Below are 13,940 nucleotides of genomic sequence, written 5' to 3' on the forward strand. Positions count from 1 at the left end.
ACCAAAAATGGTGCCCGAGAGAGGACCAAAACTGGTGCCCGAGAGAGAACCAAAACTGGTGCCCGAGAGAGGACCAAAGCTGGTGCCCAAGAGAGGACTAAAAATGGTGTCCGAAAGCGGACCAAAAATAAGGCCGAAAAAGGACCAAAGAAATGGTGCCCAAGAGAGGACCAAAACTGGTGCCCGAGAGAGGACCAAAAATGGTGCCCGAGAGAGGACCAAAAATGGTGCCCGAAAGAGGACCAAAAATAAGGCCCGAAAAAGGACCAAAGAAATGGTGCCCGAAAGAGGACCAAAAATGGTGCCCGAGAGAGGACCAAAAATGGTGCCCGAGAGAGGACCAAAAATGGTGCCCGAGAGAGGACCAAATATGGTGCCCGAGAGAGGACCAAATATGGTGCCCGAGAGAGGACCAAAAATGGTGCCCGAGAGAGGACCAAAACTGGTGCCCGAGAGAGGACCAAAACTGGTGCCCGAGAGATGACCAAAAATGGTACCCGAGAGAGGACCAAAAATTGTGCCCGAGAGAGGACCAAAAATGGTGCCCGAGAGAGGACCAAAAATGCAGAATGAATGACAACAAGCAGAGATCTAGGAAACTGTGATACAGAAACAATATTGTCCAATTCTCCATTACACAAACAATAACATTGTTCCCCCAATATTGGTCTGACAGTGGACGAGCCCTTTAAGTCTTCAGCAATTTTTGACGTTTGTTTTCTTGCCGTCCCATTCACAGACAGAACTTCTCACATTAACCCCTCGAGGTTACAACATTTTTCCTTTTGGGTATTTTTGTTTTTTTTCTCCCGGCCTTCCGTCACAGCTTTTTTATTTCTCCGTTTGCGTTTTGTGGGATAAACTGGACGTCATATTTAGTGTCCGCATAATGGGAAAGTCCAGATGGCGATGGCCGGTCATTTCTGTTGGTGCCATTTTGGGGAGTTTTGGGCCTTTTGATCACTTTTGATTCAATTTTTTGGTTGGCATTCGGCCATGATGCTTCCCCCCCCCTCCCCCCCCAGTGTTCACCATAGGGGATAATATTTTTTATAATTTATTAGTAGAGGCCTGTTCAGACCCGGGGCCAGCGGACTTATTGTGTAATGATTCTTAGACGTCACCTATGGCAGGGATTAGAAGTTTTAGGTTTGATCAAATTTTATTGAAGTTTTAAAATTTTAACAAGAAGCGAGAACCAATAAGGGATCTGAATTTTTATGTTTTTATATATTTTATTTTTTGAGCCTTTCCTATCCCCCATCCCCTCAGGGGGCTTCAGTCATTGGATGACTTGTATTGTTCAGACAATATTGGAGCAAAAACTTTGCAGGTCTTGTAAGTGCCACGGAGAAACCAAGGAGACGTCTGAAGTACTGGAACGCCAAGGGACAGTTCAGGTAGGACAGGTGCAGGGGCCCGCGAAATTGTCAAAAGGGACATTGGAGAAGATGTCGGAGCAGACACGGGAATTCCAGGAGGAGATCAGACATTAAGCTGGGTAAGAGTTTCCTGAAGAAGTTGGAGTCTCTAATGTCATTCTTTCCAGGTTGTAGAAGATGTCTCCCTGATGGAGGGATGGCCCGCGTAGCGTCATGGCCTGAGGACACAGTTACAGGGGAGCGGGTGACTTGTTTGCAGTGTTGTCTGGGATTTGGAGGATGCTCGGGGCCTGTTGTCGCCCTCTGCTCTTAGTGAGGTGCCTCATTGCCGTAGGCCGCAGCCCCCAGAGCTCAGGGCGACTGACGTCAGACATGGCGGCCTGTACTGGTCTGTGGATACAAGAGACACTGACCGAAATCTCTGCTCACCTTCCCCATAGTCTTTCATTGCAGGAACAACGTAGACTGTCCAGGAGATCGGAGACTGGATGAGGACATAGAAACCCAATACAGTGCTGGTTAGTAGCCCCATCTCCCCTATTCATCCATATTGGAAATGGGAGGTGTGAACGTGTTTTAACGGGTTATCCATCACCAGACCCATCCCAGCCCCCGCAGATAGACAGGTTAGGGTCACCTGAACCAGTGTTTCTCCTTGTGAATTGCCGAGATGTCGCCATTTTTGTCAATATGCACATTAGCTCTTTGGAAACGTTGGGGACGACCCTTTAAGACACGTTCCCACCTCCCACTTCTGTGGCCGCCACATATAAGGTTGTAGACTCTTCATATACTGTAATATGTGCAGGTTTTCTGTCCAGATTCCACCGTCCCCTTGAACCAGTGGATAGCCAAGAAGTGTAAGGACAGCGGCCATTATAGATGATCTTACTGATATAGTATTACCTATGTTTGTAGGTCAGCCTTGGCCATAGAAGGATCCCGGGTTGTGGAAGGCACAGCAAAGCCAACGATCCAGGACGACACTACGTATGGACTGCGATTCAGCCGGAGGAAGGACTAAAGGACCGTTCTCCAGTCCAAACGTTGCGTCTATGGTACAGTACTATATATAGCCATAATGAGAGATCTTCTGCTTATATCTCTAGTCTGGGGTTTTAGTTTCTAAAGTTAATCCTTGTTCACTTCACAGAGCTGGAGGAACCCCGCTCTGTGGGGAAATGGAAGATCCCAGAGCTAGAGAAACCCCCCTCTGTGGGAAATGGAAGATCCCAGAGCTAGAGAAACCCCCCTCTGTGGGGAAATGGAACATCCCATAGCTGGAGGAACCCTCCTCTGTGGGGAAATGGAAGATCCCAGAGCTAGAGAAACCCCCCTCTGTGGGGAAATGGAAGATCCCAGAGCTAGAGAAACCCCCCTCTGTGGGGAAATGGAACATCCCGGAGCGAGGACATAAAGCAGGTCCTGCAGAATCCGTAGAGCGAGCCCATAAGATCCACCACCCGCACTTCAGGATGTCTTGTGTTATCTGTGGCCAGTGTCCTCGGGTTCCCATGTCCTACTGTCTGGAAGAGTTACCAAGATCCATCCAACATTTAGAAGCTGCTCCTGCACATAAGATCCACCAGCCCATTGAAGGATGTCACGTGTCATCTGTGGCCATTGCTTTAGATTCCAGAAGGGTCACGAAGATGTATCCAAGGAAAAGACAACCCTCCAGAAACCGATGAAAAGAAACTCTTGTCCGTTCCTTGGAGAGCCGTGGTGAAGACTAGTAGGATGGTGGTTTCATGACAAGTCTCTAAAGATGGCGGTCACTATCTATTCCATTGATAATAAAGTCCGGTGAGAAATAGAATTTGTTATTATTATTATTATATAGGAGGACAATTATTTCCCACCATTTGGTCGGCCCTTGTTACGCCTGACACCAGGTTTCATCTATGTCTTGGGTGGTGCTAGGACTAATGGTCACATCCCTGGTGGCCTAGAGTGGTAATAACATTCAAGGTGCCCATGCACATAGAGATAACCAAACCCAAGACCCATAACTTTGTATGACCCCTACACACGCCTGTGTATTATCACAGGTCCATTGTGGTGGCCATAGCTCAGGTCTTACACCTGCCTGTGCAGGAACGGCACAAGGATATCTTCCATGGGAAACGTCTGTGCCATTTTCCTACAGACTCGTCCAAGGACATCTCCTCACACAGAGAACATAGAGGACTGGCATTAGTGATTGCTCCATTGACCACCAGTTTGGCCGGTAAGAAGGCTCCCACTTGTCTGGAGTTTCTGCCGAAAAGTTACCGTACACCATCGCTAACATGTATGGAGACACTTCCAGTTTAAATTCCAGAACAATTCCTCCCCCTTCTGTCCATGTTTGGTAATCCAATTTACTAGCGGAGTCGAATTTTACGGCTTTTCATTGGTCATCCCTCTCAAAGTAGACATTTGTAAGACAATGTTGGAGCGTCGGCCTGGGCCATAGATCTCTGCTCAGATGACATAACACATTGGAAATCAGTTTTGGTCCAGATTCACATTTCATCTCAGTACACGGATCCCCGGCCAGCTTGGTCGTATCTGCAGCTGTAATACAAGACGGCAAGTCCTGACAAGATCCGAAACTTCATGCTGAGACTTGTCGTTCTACAGCAGCTGAGAAACCACGGGGAGCTTTACTGTACTGTATGTATAGAGCGCCCCCACCTGGGCATCTGAAGATCTCAGTCTAAGACTCCCGAGTATAATCGTGCTTGGCCCGGTAGTTACGCCCCTGTCTGCGAGCTAGACGCAGCCATCAAAAGAGCTAGATCTGGCTCGTGAGTCACAGGTTCCCGACCCGTTGTAGACAAATAAAATATCGTACTGGTCGTCCATGTGTTACCAATATCCCTATGAGCGAGTTAGGCTAGTCAAAGATGGCACCTGAGGTGGTGACCAATAAGTACCAACAACCACGGTCTAATCCAGATATCACTCGGGCTAAGACCACAATGGGGCAGCAGTGACACGGCCAGAAATCACCCTGCCATGGGGCCGTGTAGTTTTACATAAGTGCCTGCAGGATCTCACCAGAAAACCCCCAAAACCTCAATCACAACATCGCACCATTTATTGAAAATTGTGCTAAATTATCAACATAGTGTATGTGATATAAATGGAGTGAAATTCGCTGGTCATGTCATACACATTTCTCTTCAAAAAAAATGGGCAATGGGTCCATCAAATCGGTCACAAATTGCAGCAGTTTACTGGTCGTAGATTTCAGTATAAGCGCACGGACCCCCGGGGACTGCCTAACCTCACTATATTCCTCAGCAAAGGTGAGGCCTATCAAAAGTGGGGTGAAGAAAGATGCCCCAATATTTCCCATTCTAAGCTTTCTGACCTCGTGTGTTTCCTGCTTTGTGATATATGAATAGAAAAGAACAGAAACATCGGGTGCGAGGGCGAGACATTGAGCCCCTTTTACTTGCCGCCCCCTACAGCTGCAGAATTGCAAATTTTTAACACCAAGTAGAAATCGTGAGCAAAGAAAAATCCCAACCCTGTACCCGGCACCATGAACAAACGCACCATCAACCTCGAAACAGGGATTTATTACACCACCATAGATATAAAATATTAGACAAAAAAATCATAAAAAAGTTCCACTAAAATCAGCGCCGGCGGCAGAAGCTGCAGCTCAATGGGTTAGTAAAGATTCACACATCCAAAAACTGGAACTGGTGGGTCACGTCCTCATTTCACAGCTGAGGTATCTCCTCCATAATACTATAAAGCCGGCCATACAACGTCAACATCGGGCCAACAACATTTGCTTCCGACCCCTTACACATACTTGCTGGGTTTGGCCAAGTGTGCATGTGTCCAAATGACAAGAGGGCAGTAAGCGGTTACCTCAATGTGCAAGTCCTTCATCCCCGAGGGGAGTCAGGACATCCAGAACCATGAGATCACCCAGAGGGCCGATGTCCATGTGTAGGGCCCCTTACAACTAGAGCGCGTCATCTGCCAGGTGTGATTGTTGATGCTCCTCAAGATGCGACTTGCTAATAAAACATTCTCCGCAGTCTGGGCAGACGAACGGTTTATTTTCGGCATGAGTCTTTTGGTGCCGAAGGAGGTCGGAGCTGGTGATGAAGCCCTTGCCACAGGAACAGCAGGTGAAAGGCTTCTCCCCCGTGTGGATCCTCTCATGGTTGACCAGGTTGGACCTTGACGCAAAACATTTTCCACATTCTTGACATGGGAAGGGCTTCTCTCCCGTGTGGATCCGCTGGTGTTTGATGAGGTTGGATTTCATTCCGAAACTCTTCTCGCAAACCGAGCAAGAGAATGGCTTCTCCCGGTGTGAATCCGCTGATGTTTGACAAGGTTGGACTTTATCCCGAAACACTTTCCGCAGTCGAGGCAGGTGAAGGGCTTCTCGCCATTGTGGGTCTTCACGTGCTTCACAAGGTTGGCCTTCATGGCGAAACATTTCCCACAGTCGGAGCAGGAGAAGGGCTTGTCCCCCGGTGTGGATGCTCTGATGGGTCTCCAGGATAGACTGGTTGGAGAAAGACAATCCGCACTCCGAGCACTGGAAGGATTTCTTGCCGGTGTGAATACGTTCATGGGCCCGGAACACGGATTCACTGGAAAAGCTTTTGTCACATTTCGGACAGTACAAGGACTTCTCTTGGGTTCCCGGCGGGACGACGATCTGAGGATTACAAGGATATGACTTCTCACAGTCACAGCACAGATACAGGTTCTCCCCATTGTCGTCCTTCTGGTTGGACAACCTGCCCTGATACTGAAACCACTTCCCACACAAGGAGCACAGACACACGTCTCCATCTGCGGAGGCCGGGCTGGGGGGACTTGAAGGAGCATTGGAGAAATCGGGATCGTTTTCTTCACAATCTGGAAATAACAGAGAAGATCTGATAACTCTGCGGGATACTTGTGCGTTACAGATAGAAGAGCTCGTGTTCTCTGTCCGGGCTCCGGACATTCACCAGATAAGACCATATATATGTCAATGTCTGGAATACACCTCCCCCTCCGCTCTCTGAGGACCCCATTACTAGACGTTACCTACCTGAGCTGATAATATGGTCAATGTCCAGAATACACCTCCCCCCTCCGCTCTCTGAGGACCCCATTACTAGACGTTACCTACCTGAGCTGATAATATGGTCAATGTCCAGAATACACCTCCCCCCTCCGCTCTCTGAGGACCCCATTACTAGACGTTACCTACCTGAGCTGATAATATGGTCAATGTCCGGAATACACCTCCCCCCTCCGCTCTCTGAGGACCCCATTACTAGACGTTACCTACCTGAGCTGATAATATGGTCAATGTCCAGAATACACCTCCCCCCTCCGCTCTCTGAGGACCCCATTACTAGACGTTACCTACCTGAGCTGATATTCAGGGGCAGATCCTCCTCCTTAATCTTTACATAGGCGTCGGCTCGCTCGCTCTGGGGCAGAATAACAAGATTCAACTTCTTAAAGGCTTCAGCCTAAAAGCCAACCAAGAATGGACATCAGGGTCGGCTCACACTAGCGTATGGATTCTGTCCGCATGGAGACCCCCCGACGTAATACAATCGCAATTGTAAGCGATCTGCTGGCAAAGCGCACGGACCCCATGGACCAGGGGTAAGGAATGTACGGCTCTCCAGCTGTTGCAAAACTACAACTCCCAGCATGCATACTGGCTCTGCTGTTCTTGGAACTCCCATGGAAGTGAATGGAGCATGCTGGGAGTTGTAGTTTCACAGCAGCTGGAGAGCCGAAGGTTCCCTACCCCTGCCATAGACTATAATGGGCTCCGTGTGCTTGCCGCACACAAATGGTTCTATCTATGGTAGATTCTATATGTCTGTCCCTGGTAAAGGGCTCAGTGTGTTCTGTAATGTCTGTGACTCTCCTGACCTGCACATGGGTGTTATTTTGGCCTCCGCCGCCCCTCGTACCTGAGGTATATCCTCCAGGCTGCTGACATCATCCTCCGGACTTGAGAATCTCTCCGGGGTGTTCTCTCTGCTGGACTCATCTGTCAGAAGACACGGTATATATAGGACATACGTGACACATCACATGGTAATAGGCGATACGAGGGGAGGTGATGGGTCCTGGAGAAGGTCCTTGATGCGCCCCCACCAGTCACACAGACTCACCCTGCGGCTCTTCTATGCAGCTCTCATTCCCGCTCTGGACTTCTTCACTGCCCAGAAATTTGCAAATCTGCAAAAATAGAACAAGCTGAGGCCTTGGAGTAAGCAACGCCCCCCGTGACCCTGCACCATCCGCACCCCTCACTAGGTGACGTCGGCAGCGCTCACCTCGCCGGTCAGTAAGTGAATGATTGTGTTACTCAGATTAAGGATCTTTTCTTCAGGACTCTTCTCCGAAGACGCAACGTCACACAGAGAGGAGGTGATGGGATCCTGAGTCGGGTCTGACATCTCCAATCCACAAGGCGAAATCCTGCAGGTCACAAAGTCTCCAGATTTCGTCACAACCACAAAATCCTGGATGGAAAAAGAAGAAAATATTCAAGTCTGTTCCAGGGTAAGATATGTGATGTCATAGACGCAGCCCTAGTGATGTCATAGACACAGCTCTAGTGATGTCATAGACACAGCTGTGTGACCCCTCACCTCTCCAGTCAGCAGGTAGATGATCTCCAGGGTCAGGTTCAGGATCCTCTTGGTCATGTGACTCTTTCCTTCCTCCATGCTGATGCTTCTGCCCAGACACTGCAGATAAAGATACAATGTGACATCATAGACAACAGCGCCCCCTATATGTGCCCCTATATAATGGAGTGTGAGGAGGGGCTTCATGTCTGTGCAGTACTCAGCACTGTACTCACTACTGACCCCTCCCCATATATACCCAGCGCTGTACTCACTACTGACCCCTCCCCATATATACCCAGCGCTGTACTCACTACTGACCCCTCCCCATATATACCCAGCGCTGTACTCACTACTGACCCCTCCCCATATATACCCAGCACTGTACTCACTACTGACCCCTCCCCATATATACCCAGCGCTGTACTCACTACTGACCCCTCCCCATATATACCCAGCGCTGTACTCACTACTGACCCCTCCCCATATATACCCAGCGCTGTACTCACTACTGACCCCTCCCCATATATACCCAGCGCTGTACTCACTACTGACCCCTCCCCATATATACCCAGCGCTGTACTCACTACTGACCCCTCCCCATATATACCCAGCGCTGTACTCACTACTGACCCCTCCCCATATATACCCAGCGCTGTACTCACTACTGACCCCTCCCCATATATACCCAGCGCTGTACTCACTACTGACCCCTCCCCATATATACCCAGCGCTGTACTCACTACTGACCCCTCCCCATATATACCCAGCGCTGTACTCACTACTGACCCCTCCCCATATATACCCAGCGCTGTACTCACTACTGACCCCTCCCCATATATACCCAGCGCTGTACTCACTACTGACCCCTCCCCATATATACCCAGCACTGTACTCACTACTGACCCCTCCCCATATATACCCAGCACTGTACTCACTACTGACCCCTCCCCATATATACCCAGCACTGTACTCACTACTGACCCCTCCCCATATATACCCAGCGCTGTACTCACTACTGACCCCTCCCCATATATACCCAGCGCTGTACTCACTACTGACCCCTCCCCATATATACCCAGCGCAGTACTCACTACTGACCCCTCCCCATATATACCCAGCACTGTACTCACTACTGACCCCTCCCCATATATACCCAGCTCTGTACTCACTACTGACCCCTCCCCATATATACCCAGCACTGTACTCACTACTGACCCCTCCCCATATATACCCAGCGCTGTACTCACTACTGACCCCTCCCCATATATACCCAGCGCTGTACTCACTACTGACCCCTCCCCATATATACCCAGCGCTGTACTCACTACTGACCCCTCCCCATATATACCCAGCGCTGTACTCACTACTGACCCCTCCCCATATATACCCAGCGCTGTACTCACTACTGACCCCTCCCCATATATACCCAGCGCTGTACTCACTACTGACCCCTCCCCATATATACCCAGCGCTGTACTCACTACTGACCCCTCCCCATATATACCCAGCGCTGTACTCACTACTGACCCCTCCCCATATATACCCAGCGCTGTACTCACTACTGACCCCTCCCCATATATACCCAGCGCTGTACTCACTACTGACCCCTCCCCATATATACCCAGCGCTGTACTCACTACTGACCCCTCCCCATATATACCCAGCGCTGTACTCACTACTGACCCCTCCCCATATATACCCAGCGCTGTACTCACTACTGACCCCTCCCCATATATACCCAGCGCTGTACTCACTACTGACCCCTCCCCATATATACCCAGCGCTGTACTCACTACTGACCCCTCCCCATATATACCCAGCGCTGTACTCACTACTGACCCCTCCCCATATATACCCAGCGCTGTACTCACTACTGACCCCTCCCCATATATACCCAGCGCTGTACTCACTACTGACCCCTCCCCATATATACCCAGCGCTGTACTCACTACTGACCCCTCCCCATATATACCCAGCACTGTACTCACTACTGACATCTCCCCATATATACCCAGCACTGTACTCACTACTGACCCCTCCCCATATATACCCAGCACTGTACTCACTACTGACCCCTCCCCATATATACCCAGCGCTGTACTCACTACTGACCCCTCCCCATATATACCCAGCGCTGTACTCACTACTGACCCCTCCCCATATATACCCAGCGCTGTACTCACTACTGACCCCTCCCCATATATACCCAGCGCTGTACTCACTACTGACCCCTCCCCATATATACCCAGCACTGTACTCACTACTGACCCCTCCCCATATATACCCAGCACTGTACTCACTACTGACCCCTCCCCATATATACCCAGCGCTGTACTCACTACTGACCCCTCCCCATATATACAAGAAAGAATTGTCCTGCTGAAAGGCAAAAAGGCCAGTGGCCCTGACGGCATCCTACCAGAGATGATGAAATACAGCCCTCCAGCAATACACGCGGCACTGGCAAAGCTATTCACCCTCGTGCTCAATGCTGGACACTTCCCCGAAGACTGGAACAAAGGCCTCATAACCCCCATCTACAAGAATGGGGACCAATATGACCCCAACAACTACAGAGGGATCTGCGTCAGCAGCACAGAGCTAGGGAAACTGTTCAACAGCATCATCAATAACAGAATCCTCACCTTCCTCACACAACACGGGGTCCTCAGCAAGAGCCAAGCAGGGTTCATGCCAAACCACCGCACCACAGACCATATCTACACCCTGCACAGCCTCATCAAGACGCACGTCCACAACACCAGAAGAGGCAAGATATTCGCCTGCTTCGTGGACTTTAAGAAGGCGTTCGACTCAGTATGGCACCCAGGCCTACTTCTAAAACTCCTAGAGAGTGGAATAGGAGGAAGAACGTACGACGTCATCAAGAGCTCCTACACCGGAAACCAGTGCAGTGTGAAGGTGAATGGGAAAAGGACAGCATACTTCCAACAGGCCCGAGGGGTCAGACAAGGCTGTAGCCTGAGCCCAACGCTCTTCAACATCTATATCAATGAACTGGCTACAGCCCTGGAGGCCTCACCAACCCCAGGCCTCACCCTGAACAATCGAGAGGTGAAGTTCCTGCTATACGCCGATGACCTCCTACTCCTGGCCCCCACCGAGAAAGATCTCCAAGAAAGCCTGTCAGTGCTGGAAAAATTCAGCACCACATGGGCCCTACCCATCAACCAGAAGAAGACCAAAGTCATGGTATTCCAGAAGAAGGGCCACAATAAAGCCTCCACCACCTCACAATTCACACTGAACGGCTCCACACTGGAGAAAACCAACAGCTACACCGACCTGGGGCTGGAGCTCAGCCAATCAGGAAGCTTCAAAGCAGCAATAGAAACCCTGAAAGCAAAAGCCTGCAGAACCTTCTACGCCATCAGAAGACAACTGTACCACCTCAAACCACCGGTGAGGGTCTGGCTGAAGATATTTGACGCTGTCATCTCCCCGATCCTTCTCTATGGCAGCGAGGTTTGGGGCCCAGCCACCTACCCAGACCAGTCAAAGTGGGATTCCAGCCCAACAGAGACCTTCCACCTGGAGTTCTGCAAATACCTGCTACATGTCCATCGCAACACCACCAACATGGCCTGCAGGGCAGAGCTAGGCAGTCTCCCCCTATGGCTCACCATACAGAAGAGGGCGCTAGCTTTCCAGGCACACATCCAGGGGAGCAAGCCTGACTCCTACCACCACCAAGCCTGGCTAAGCCACCTGAGCAAACCAGACATTCAACAACCAAACAGCAGCCAACCACCAAACCAAAAACTCCAACAGATGATAACCAAGGCCGAAATAAAGGCGACCACAGAGGCAAACAGAGAGCGGTACATTGAAGAATGGAGAAACGGAATAAATAACTCCAAGAAACTCACCAATGTGTACCAATCCCTACAAAGGGACTACACCATGGCCACCTACCTGGAGAGAATACGCCACCCCAAGCACAGACAGACCCTGAGCCGGTACAGACTGAGCGCCCACAACCTAGAGATAGAGACGGGGCGATACAGGCAGACGTACAAGCCACGGGAGAAGAGACTGTGCCAGCACTGTGACCAGGGGGTCCTAGAAGACGAGACCCACTTCCTGCTACACTGCACCAAATACTCAGCTGTGAGGGCCGTCTACTACCAAAGACTCTCTGCCCACATCCCAGACTGGGAGAAGAGGAAACTCTACATCCTACTGGGAGAAGAAGAGGCCACTGTGGAGATCGCTGCCCAATACGTGTCCAGCTGTCACCAAACAAGAGGAAGATGAGACTCCATGGACTGTTATATTTATCCCAATATACCCGCCCCACCCACCCCCACCTCCCCATATAGCGGTCACCAACTAAGGGTCCGTTCACACGGAGTAACATGCCGCGTGATGTGGCACGTATACGCCGTGTTATTTTGTGGCTGTGATTTTGCCCCTCTCCCCTATACAATAGCCCCCTGTTTCCCCCCCTCTCATTTGGACGTGCCAATAAAGCCTGTTTGATGTGATTTCTCACTGCTGAGCCCTCCCCATATACACCCAGCACTTCTCTCTATATACTGTATATACATAGAACTACTTTCCTCTCCTGCCATGACATATCCGCTGTAGCATATAACCTGTGTCATGGCTGTGACTCTGCCCGTCCTCTCCTCTCCTGTAATCCAGGACCGGTGTTTGGTGCTAGGACACACACAGCGGTACTCACCCGGTTGTGCTTAGGATGGAGCGGCTCCCGGTAGATGTGACGTCACGGGAAAGGGCGGGGCCTCTCAGAGGGGCGTGGTCTCCAGTATTCTGCCTCCGGGCTCATAACAGGAAGCGGCAGCGGAGCACGTGTATGTGGGGGCGGGGCTTACATGGGGCTGAGGGGAGGGGCCAAAAGGAGGAAGAGGGGGATGTATACAGGGGGCTATTGTATAGGGAGAGGGGGATGTATACAGGGGTTAGTGTATAGGGGAGAGGGGGATGTATACAGGGGTTAGTGTATAGGGGAGAGGGGGATGTATACAGGGGGCTATTGTATAGGGGAGAGGGGGATGTATACAGGGGCTATTGTATAGGGGAGAGGGGGATGTATACAGGGGCTATTGTATAGGGAGAGGGGGATGTATACAGGGGGCTATTGTATAGGGAGAGGGGGATGTATACAGGGGTTAGTGTATAGGGGAGAGGGGGATGTATACAGGGGTTAGTGTATAGGGGAGAGGGGGATGTATACAGGGGTTAGTGTATAGGGGAGAGGGGGATGTATACAGGGGTTAGTGTATAGGGGAGAGGGGGATGTATACAGGGGTTAGTGTATAGGGGAGAGGGGGATGTATACAGGGGTTAGTGTATAGGGGAGAGGGGGATGTATACAGGGGGCTATTGTATAGGGAGAGGGGGATGTATACAGGGGTTAGTGTATAGGGGAGAGGGGGATGTATACAGGGGGCTATTGTATAGGGGAGAGGGGGATGTATACAGGGGGCTATTGTATAGGGGAGAGGGGGATGTATACAGGGGCTATTGTATAGGGGAGAGGGGGATGTATACAGGGGCTATTGTATAGGGAGAGGGGGATGTATACAGGGGGCTATTGTATAGGGGAGAGGGGGATGTATACAGGGGGCTATTGTATAGGGAGAGGGGGATGTATACAGGGGTTAGTGTATAGGGGAGAGGGGGATGTATACAGGGGGCTATTGTATAGGGGAGAGGGGGATGTATACAGGGGGCTATTGTATAGGGGAGAGGGGGATGTATACAGGGGCTATTGTATAGGGGAGAGGGGGATGTATACAGGGGCTATTGTATAGGGAGAGGGGGATGTATACAGGGGGCTATTGTATAGGGAGAGGGGGATGTATACAGGGGGCTATTGTATAGGGGAGAGGGGGATGTATACAGGGGTTAGTGTATAGGGGAGAGGGGGATGTATACAGGGGACTATTGTATA

At 50.5% G+C, this 13,940-nt stretch overlaps 1 pseudogene; it reads right to left on the reverse strand.

The window, feature by feature from the left end:
* LOC142219243 (uncharacterized) overlaps nt 1-12,756 on the reverse strand; it is a 32,342-nt pseudogene extending 19,586 nt beyond the window's left edge.
* Between the last annotated feature and the right edge of the window lie 1,184 nt (nt 12,757-13,940).

Source organism: Leptodactylus fuscus, chromosome 10, assembly GCF_031893055.1.
Source record: "Leptodactylus fuscus isolate aLepFus1 chromosome 10, aLepFus1.hap2, whole genome shotgun sequence".
Classification (NCBI taxonomy): domain Eukaryota; kingdom Metazoa; phylum Chordata; class Amphibia; order Anura; family Leptodactylidae; genus Leptodactylus; species Leptodactylus fuscus.